This window comes from Lepus europaeus, chromosome 20 (genome assembly GCF_033115175.1).
Source record: "Lepus europaeus isolate LE1 chromosome 20, mLepTim1.pri, whole genome shotgun sequence".
In the NCBI taxonomy this organism is placed as follows: domain Eukaryota; kingdom Metazoa; phylum Chordata; class Mammalia; order Lagomorpha; family Leporidae; genus Lepus; species Lepus europaeus.
Genome location: NC_084846.1, coordinates 27,081,562 through 27,090,599, shown reverse-complemented (window position 1 = coordinate 27,090,599; position 9,038 = coordinate 27,081,562).

Genomic DNA, 9,038 nt, shown 5'->3' with positions numbered 1-9,038 from the left:
ATATATCTAATCGATCGATCTATCTATCTATCTATCCATCTAAGACCCGGATGAAGCTTCAGGCTCCTGGCTTCAGCATGGTCCAATACTGGTCATTGCAGCCATTTGGGGAGTGAACCAGTAGAAGCAAGTTCCCTTTGTCTCTCCCGCTCTCTCAGAAGCAGAGCAGCACTCCAATATGGGATGCTGGCATCACAAGTGGCAGCTTAACCCTCTGTGCCACAGCTCCAGCTCCAAACCCATGCTTTAATTACACTTCCAAGAACGTTTTGAAGAATCCTTATATACTAGGGTGTAGGATTTCTTCAGGGCCCTCTTCTTGGCAGAAGAGGGAAATCCGGCAGAAGCATTCACCCCAAGGCCTTGGTGACCACCTCTCACATAACTGCAATTTATAGTAAGTGACCCAAGGCACAAAATAAAGAAATGCATGTGGAATCAGAGTTCAGGGTAGGAGGCTCACACAAGGCCCTCACAGGTCCCACTGTCTTGCTTGGTCAGAAAGGCCCCAGAAGTCATGGGGGACCTGGTTTCACAAACACACCAAGTGGCTCCCTGTGCAAACAACACAGGCCGCAAGAGGCACTGCCGTCATGACATCGCGCGGGCCTTTACCCACGCGCCCACGTCCCATCCGGTTCTATAGAGGTGGCCTAAAGTTACTTGGGCCTTGGGCAGCCCCAGGGGACTCCTGAGCACCAGTAAGGGTCCTACTCTGCTTTCTGGGCACGGTGGTCATCAGCTGTAAGGCTCAAGACGTTGTACAATGGGGCTGATGACGCCAAAGTGATTTTTGGTTTTTCACAGGGATCCCGGCAGCAGAACTCCCCACATGGCTGTAAACAGTTCTTGGCAGTGGCCTGCTGGCCGTGCCTGACTGCTCTTGGCAGAAGCTGTAATGGGATCTCCCCTCTTCCCTTTATTACCCCAGCACTTCACAGTCGATTTATAGTGCTTTCTGGAAAGGCAATTGCCAGTCCGAAGGGACTTCGGCATAGAAAACCCCAAACGAAGGGTTTAACTTCATCATCTGGGCTTAAGTAAAAAGCCTTTCTCTCCCCAGGGCTCATAACAGCCAAAGAACCCTCTGTTAGGCTTCATCACACCAGCACTTAGAAAATCAGCTTCTGGCATGCGTGGTGTGTCGCTGGGAATTGTAACAGGACAACAGCCAAATGTGACCTGGTCACTTCATTCCTTAGGGACCGGCGTGCATGGTTAAGAACGCAACAAATCGATCCTAAGCTAGATCTCAAAATGATAGAAGCTTCTTTTTTTAAATTAAAGGCTATTTTTAGAACAGCTTTGGGTTTACAGGAAAACTACGAGCACAAAGAGTTCCCATCTGCCCTGGCTTCACCACAATTTTCCCGACCCCACTTCACCCCTCCCCACAATATCCTGAGCTAGTAACAGCTTTCCTTAGTGGAACAGACTTATTAGAGTTGATAGGCCTATATCAATGTATTATTATAGGGGCCGGCGCTGTAGGGTAGCAAGTAAAGCTACTGCCTGTGCTGCTGGCATCCCATATGGGCGCTGGCTCCATTTCCCATCCAGCTCCCGGCTGATGCACCTGGGAAAGTCCTTGGGCCCCTGCACCCATGTGGGAGACCCAGAAGAAGCTCCTGGCTCCTGGCTTCAGCCTGACCCTGCACTGGCCATCGTAGCCATTGGGGGAATAAACCAGTAGATGGAAGCTCTCTCTCTCTTCGTCTCTCCCTCCCTCTCTGTGACTCTGCCTTTCAAATAAGTAAATAAAATGGAAAAAAAAAAAAAAACCAAAAAGACAGATATACCCACTGTTCTGTAACACACGTACAGGGTGACCGGTCACTGTACTGTCGTGATGCCTCCACCATCACAGTATCACACAGAATCATTTCACCACCCTAAATCCCTTGAGCGCATCTATTTGTCTTTCCCGCTCCTCTGGCCCCTGGTAACTACTAAGCTTTTTCTCTCTCCATGGCTTTGCCTTTTCCAGAATGCCACATAGCTGCAGTCATGTATGTGGCCTTTTCAGGCCGACTGCTCTCACTTCACAACACGCATCTGAGGTTCATCCATGTCTTTGAGTGACTGCAGGGCTTATTCTTTGTGTTGCTGAATAGCATTGATTGTCAGAATTTTCCCTAGCTTGTGTGTTTTTTCACCTGTCGGAAGGCATCTTGGTTGCTTCTCAGTGTTGGCAATTATGGACAAAGCTGACATAGGCACTGGTATGCAGGTTGCTGTGTGGAGATAAGGTTTCAACTATTTGAAGTAAATATTAAGGAGTGTGACTGTGGTTTGAAATGCAGGCATAGTCTTTTCAGAATACCTGTTTTCCATGAACTTTTTTTTTTTAAAGATTTGTTTATTTTATTTGAAAGGCAGAGTTACAGAGAAAGGGAGAAAGAGAGAAAGAGAGAAAGAGAGAGAGGAGAGAGAGAGGAGAGAGGAGAGAGAGAGAGAGAGAGGAGAGAGGAGAGAGAGAGAGAGAGAGAGAGAGAGAGAGAGAGAGAGAGAGGAGAGAGGAGAGAGAGAGAGAGAGAGAGAGAGAGAGAGAAATCTTCCATCCTCTGGTTCACTCCCCAAATGGCCACAATGACCAGAGCTGGGCTAGGCCAAAGCCAGGAGCTTCTTCCAGATCTCCCATGTGGGTGCAGGAGCCCAAGTAGTCGGGCTGTCTTCTGCAGACTTCCCAGGTGCATTGTTAGCAGGGAGCTGTTGGCACTGCAGTTGACAGCTTTATCCACCATGCTAAGTGCCGACCCTCCCACAAACTTTTTGAAAAACCCCACTTATGCAGGGATTTCAATTATTCTTGCAACAAAATTAATTTATCTTTAATTCAATTTTCTATGAACTTTTTTTTTTCTGTAACTACTTTTTTTTTTATTATTGTTGTTGTTAACATTTAAAACCAAGCTAAGAGGTAGACTTTGGAATCAGAACACAGGGCCTAAGGACAGCCGGTTCTGGTGTGAATTTGTGGCTGATGTCTCATCTCTGAAATCCTCTTCTTTGCTTTTTTTTTATTTAGTAAATATAAATTTCCAAAGTACAGTTTATGGATTACAATGGCTTCTCTCCCCCATAATTTCCCTCCCACTCACACCCCCCATCTCCTGCTCCCTCTCCCATTCCATTCACATCAAGATTCATTTTCAATTATCTTTATATACAGAAGATCGATTTAGTATATATTAAGTAAAGATTTCAACAGTTTGTGCCCACACAGAAACACAATGTGTAAAATACTGTTTCAGTACTAGTGATAGCATTACTTCACATTGGACAACACATTAAGGACAGATCCCACATGAGAAGTAAGTACACAGTGACTCCTGTTGTTGACTTAACAATTTGACACTCTTGTTTATGGCGTCAGTAATCTCCCTAGGCTCTAGTCATGAGTTGCTTTTTGAAGTAAATATTATTGGACTTTTGAAGTCCCTTCATACTCTACCTCCTGGATCAAAGGTTCTTAATCTTGAGCTGAGGGTTGCGATTCAGGACCTTCTTGAAATTGTAGGTGAAATTTTGTGCAATTTTAGGGAATGTGGGACTTAGTTTCAGAATTTAAAAGAGGTTTTACCAACTACAAAAATGGAAAGCCTCTGTTTAGACCATTTTATTATTTTTAAAATATTTAAATCAGTCCCAACAATATTGTCGCAATTGAGACTCCAAGCTTTTTACAAGACTGGGCGATGGACAGTGAGAGCCACGGTCAGTCCATGTGGTTTTGGAGCGTCTCCAGTGTGAGAAGCTTGACATTGGCACCGGAGGTATAGAGCTCCTTCTCCAAGCAATTCAGGCTCGTGTAATTTATGTTATCAACTAGTAATCAGAGAGAACCCAAAGGCAGCCCTGTCTTCTAGGTCATCTGAGTGCTCAGCCCTGGTAGTGCCAGCAGGTGTCATGGTAGTGTTGGCCAGCTAACCCAACTAAGGTTACCTGAAGACACGAAGCTCAGAAATCTCTCTCCCTCTCTCTTGCTCTCTCTCTCTCGCTCTCGCTCTCTCTCTTGCTCTCGCTCTCTCACTCTCTCTCACTCTCACTCTCGCTCGTGCTCTCTGGTGCATGATGTACATATTACAAAGGCATCGGAGGGGCCAGCACTGTGGTATAGCATGTAAAGCTGCCACCTGTGACCACACATCCCGTGTGGCTGCTGGTTCATGTCCCCGCTTGCTTCTTCTTCCAACACAGCTCATTACTGTGTGCCTGGGAAAAGCAGGGGAAGACAGCACAAATGGTTGGGCCCCTGCGCCCACGTGGGAGACTGGGTGAAGCTCCTGGCTGTTATGGCCAATTTGAGGGTAAACCAGTGAATGGCAGATCTCTTTCTCTTTCTCTCTAACTCTTGACTTTCAAATAAAATTTAAAAAAAGCATTGAAAAGGGCCTTTAGCCTAGCATTTAACAAACGAGTGTCCCACATCATGGTGTGCACATGGGACACCCAGTTCTAGTTCCTAACCCCAGCTTCCTGCTAATGCAGACCCTGGGAGGCAGTGGTGATGGCTCAAGTGACTGTGTCGATGCTACCCACATGGGAGACCTGAATGGAGTTCTCTGTGCCTGGCTTAGGCCTGGCTCAGCTGTGGCTGTTGTGTGCATTTGGGGAGTGAACCACTGGATGGGAGATCTCTCTCTCTTTTATTTGACAGATAGATTAGACAGTGAGAGAGAGAGAGACAGAGAGAAAGGTCTTCCTTCCGTTGGTTCACTCCCTGAATAGCTGCTACGGCCGGAGTTATGCCAATCCAAAGCTAGGAGCCAGGTGCCTCTTCCTAGTCTTCCATGTGGGTGCAGGTGCCCAAGCATTGAGCCATCCTCCACTGCCTTCCCAGGCCACAGCAGAGAGCTGGACTGGGAGAGGAGCAACCGGGACTAGAACATGATGCCCATGTGGGATGCCGGCACCGCACGCGGAGGATTAACCAAGTGAGCCATGGTACCAGCCCCCAGAGATCTCTCTCTTTATCTGTCTCTGTGGGTCTGTGTCTCCCTCTCTTTCTCGCTGCTGCTGAAATAAATAAATAAATACATTTTTTAAAGCATCATGTTTGGACCTGTATTGTGGTGCAGGAGGTTAAGCTGCAGCCTACAACGCTGGTATCTCATATGGGTGCTGGTTCAAGTCCTGGCTGCTCCACTTCTGTTCTAGCTACCTGTTAATGTGCCTTGGAAAGCAGCAGAAGATGGCCCAAGTGCTTGGGCTCTTGCTGCCCACGTAGGAAATCCAGATGGAGTTCCTGGCTGTTGGCTTTGGCCTGGCCCAAATGGCTGTTGCAGCCATTTGGCAAATGAACCAGTGGATGGAAATCTTTCTCTGTGTGTCTCTTTCCTTCTCTTGTAACTTTGACTTTCAAATAAATAAATACATCCTAGAAAAAAAAAAAAGATATCCTGTAGACTTTTCCCTTAGTGACACAATCACAGAGCAACCATGAGCACAAAATTATAGTTATTTTGAAAGTTAAAGGGTATTTGAAGCTTCACTAAAAATATCTCTGAAAAATGAATATTCATAGCCAACAATATTCTAATCTAATATATAACGTAGTAGGAAACTTGGGACTTTCAAGCTTTTTTTTTTATATATTTTAAAAAAAATTTTTTTTGACAGGCAGAGTGGACAGTGAGAGAGAGACAGAGAGAAAGGTCTTCCTTTGCCGTTGGTTCACCCTCCAATGGCCACTGCGGCTGGCGCGCTGCGGCCGGCGCACCGCGCTGATCCGATGGCAGGAGCCAGGTGCTTTATCCTGGTCTCCCATGGGGTGCAGGGCCCAAGCACTTGGGCCATCCTCCACTGCACTCCAGGCCAGAGAGCTGGCCTGGAAGAGGGGCAACCGGGACAGAATCCGGTGCCCCGACCGGGACTAGAACCCGGTGTGCCGGCGCCGCAAGGCGGAGGATTTGCCTAGTGAGCCGCGGTGCCAGCTTTTAATGTGATTTTGAGGTTAATCGATACCTTCATGTTTCAAAGAAACATTAACAACCATTACTTATATTTAATAACACCTGCCTTTTCTCTTATGAAAGCCAGAGATGAATTGAACACTTGTAGTAATCATGAAAGACTTCAGTCTTAGCCTTTATGACATATGTGTTGTTTCAGAGAGCATTTTATTCTGAAACAAGAATTTGGCTCAAGGAAACATTGAACTAAAAATGAAAAGCCTTACTTTAAACTTTAAAGAGCTCATTCATTCATTAAATTATGTGACTGCCTAAGATTTTCTAAGTGTTGTATTAAAATTGGGAATACAAAGATGAATATATTATGTGTCCTGTCTGTAAGGAGGTTGTATTCCAGTGAGAGTCAATTTTTGGAAACAAAAATTATAGTGGCCAGACTCCGCTGGATTTAATAGGTGTTTCTTTGACTAGTCCTGAGTCACTGAGAAACCAGTGAAATATACTGACATGCACCATACTTAGAATTTCTTCTTTCATATTTCTGGATCCAGGCACTCAATCAATGAGAATGTCTAGCTCACCATGTGGTCTCCATATTCCAAAGAGTCTTTGTCAATGCAAGCAAACTCCTTTTCATAGAAAGTCACTGTGAAGGGATCTTTTGGTTTTAAATGTTCATGAAGTGTGTGGGTGAAAAGCTGTCTAATTTGTACTAGGAAGGCTGGCATGGGAAACTCATTTTATGATGCCAGTATTAGCCCAATGTTGAAGCCAGACAAAGCCATTTCAAGAAAACCATAGACAAGTATCCTACATAAGCATAGGCCAAAAAATCCCCCAAAACATATCAGAAAAGCAGATACAGGCATATGAAGGGACTTCAAAAACCTTGTGGAAAAATGTACTATGAAAAAACTAAGCATGGATTTCAAAATTTTTTTTGTGCCAATATAAACTATTTTTTAATTCCATTTTTCACAGACTTTTTGAGGTACTTATGTAAATAAAAAGGCCAACGCAACACAAGCAAATGAGGCTTAGTTCAAGAGGAAAGATGTAATTCACTGTATCATCAGACTAAAGAAAAAATATATGGTCACGTCAATAGAGGCAGAAAATCATTCAGTGAAATTCGATATCCACTTATGATAAAAATGCCAAGCAGACTAGAAATCGAAGCGAATTTCCTGAACGTAATTAAGGGTATCTATGAAAAATGCATAGCTAACATCATACTTAATGGTTTGCTCCATCAGTTCAGGTTGCTATAACAAAATACCAGAGACAGAGTGATTTAATCAAAAGACATTTATTTCTCACAGTTCTGGAGATGGGAAGGCCAAAATCTAGACACCAGCAGGTGCAGTGTCCGATGAGGGACTCTTCCTGGTGAAGAATGGGTGTCTTCTCATTGTATCTGCACTTGGCGGGGAGATCAGTAAAACGTTGTTTTCCCCTAATGTCAGGAACAAGGAAGACTGTCTATTTTCAATACCAGAGATCATAGACAGTGCAATAAGGGAAGAGGAATAGACAACCAAATAGATGTAAAAAGCAAAATAAAACTGCCTCTTTACAGATGACATGATTTTCTGCTTAGGAAATCCTAAAGAATCTACAAAATAACTACTGGAACTAGTAAATGAGTTTAGCAAGTTTGCAAACTACAAGCTCAGTACATAAAATCAATTGTGTTTCTGCATATTAGCAATGAACACTTGAAAATTAAAATAATAAAATATTTTTAAAAGCATTGATAGCATTTCATATCTAGGTTTAAGTCTAACAAAACATGTGCAAATTTTGTATGCCAAAGCTATACAGCATTGGCTACAGAATCAAGATTTTTCTACAGAGGGGCTGGTGCCGTGGCTCACTTGGTTAATCCTCCTCCTGTGGTGCCAGCATCCCATATGGGCACCGGGTTCTAGTCCCGGTTGCTCCTCTTCCAGTCCAGCTCTCTGCTATGGCTCGGGAAGGCTTTGGAGGATGGCCCAAGTGCTTGGGTCGCTGCACGCGCATGGGAGACCAGGAGGAAGCACCTGGCTCCTGGCTTTGGATCGGCGCAGCACCGTCCGTAGCGGCCATTTGGGGAGTGAACTAGCGGAAGGAAGACCTTTCTCTCTGTCTCTCTCTCACTGGCTATAACTCTACCTGTCAAATAAATTTTTAAAAAATTAAAAAAATTTTTAAAAAGATTTTCTACAGAAAAATTAACTGTGTTTATGAATTGAAAGACTTAATATTGTTACAGTGCCAACTATTAGGTGAAAATCTGTGCCCTTGGTTTAAGTAAAAATTTTGAAGTATCTAAAAAGTATAAACCAGAAAAGAACAAACTGGATGTAATCAAAGTTAAAAATGTGTACTCTTCAAAAAACTCTGTTAAGAAATGACAGAGAAGACACAGACTAGAAGATTTATACATGGGGGCAGGTGTTGCTCCGGTAGTTAAGATGCCAATTCTTACCTGGGAGTACCTGTGTTCAGTAGTCAACTTTGCCTCCTGACTCCAGCTTTCTGCTTTCTGTTAACTTTTCTTTCTTCTGATGTAGACTTTGCAAGACAGGTGATGGCTCTAGTAATTGGGTTACTTCCACCCATATAGGAGACCTGGATTGTGTCTCTTAATTCCAGCTTCAATCCAGCCCAGCCCTAGCTGTTGCGTGCATTTGGGGAGTGAACCAAGAAATGGGAGACCTCCTCTTTTTTTTGTCCCTGTACCTCTAAAATTAATAATTTTTAGAACTTTATGAAATATATAATAAAAGATTGATATCCTTAATCTGTAAAGAACTCTGAGAACTCAATAAAAAGAAAATAGACAATTCCACTTAAAAATGGAAAAAATATTTTAAAAGACAGTTTGCAATGGGTACATATGGCATAAAATGTCATTGGTCATTAGAGAAATTTAAATTAAACCACAGTAAGATATAACCATACATCTATCAGTCTGGTAAGGATACTGTGCCACTGGGACTGTCATACATTTGTGGGTGGAGTGTGGTGGTTCAGCTACTTTGAAAACACAGTCTGACAGTTTCTTAGTTTTTTTGTAAAGTTAAAAATGTACTTACTGTATGAGCCAACCATCCTCTAGATTTTTAACCAAAAGAAATG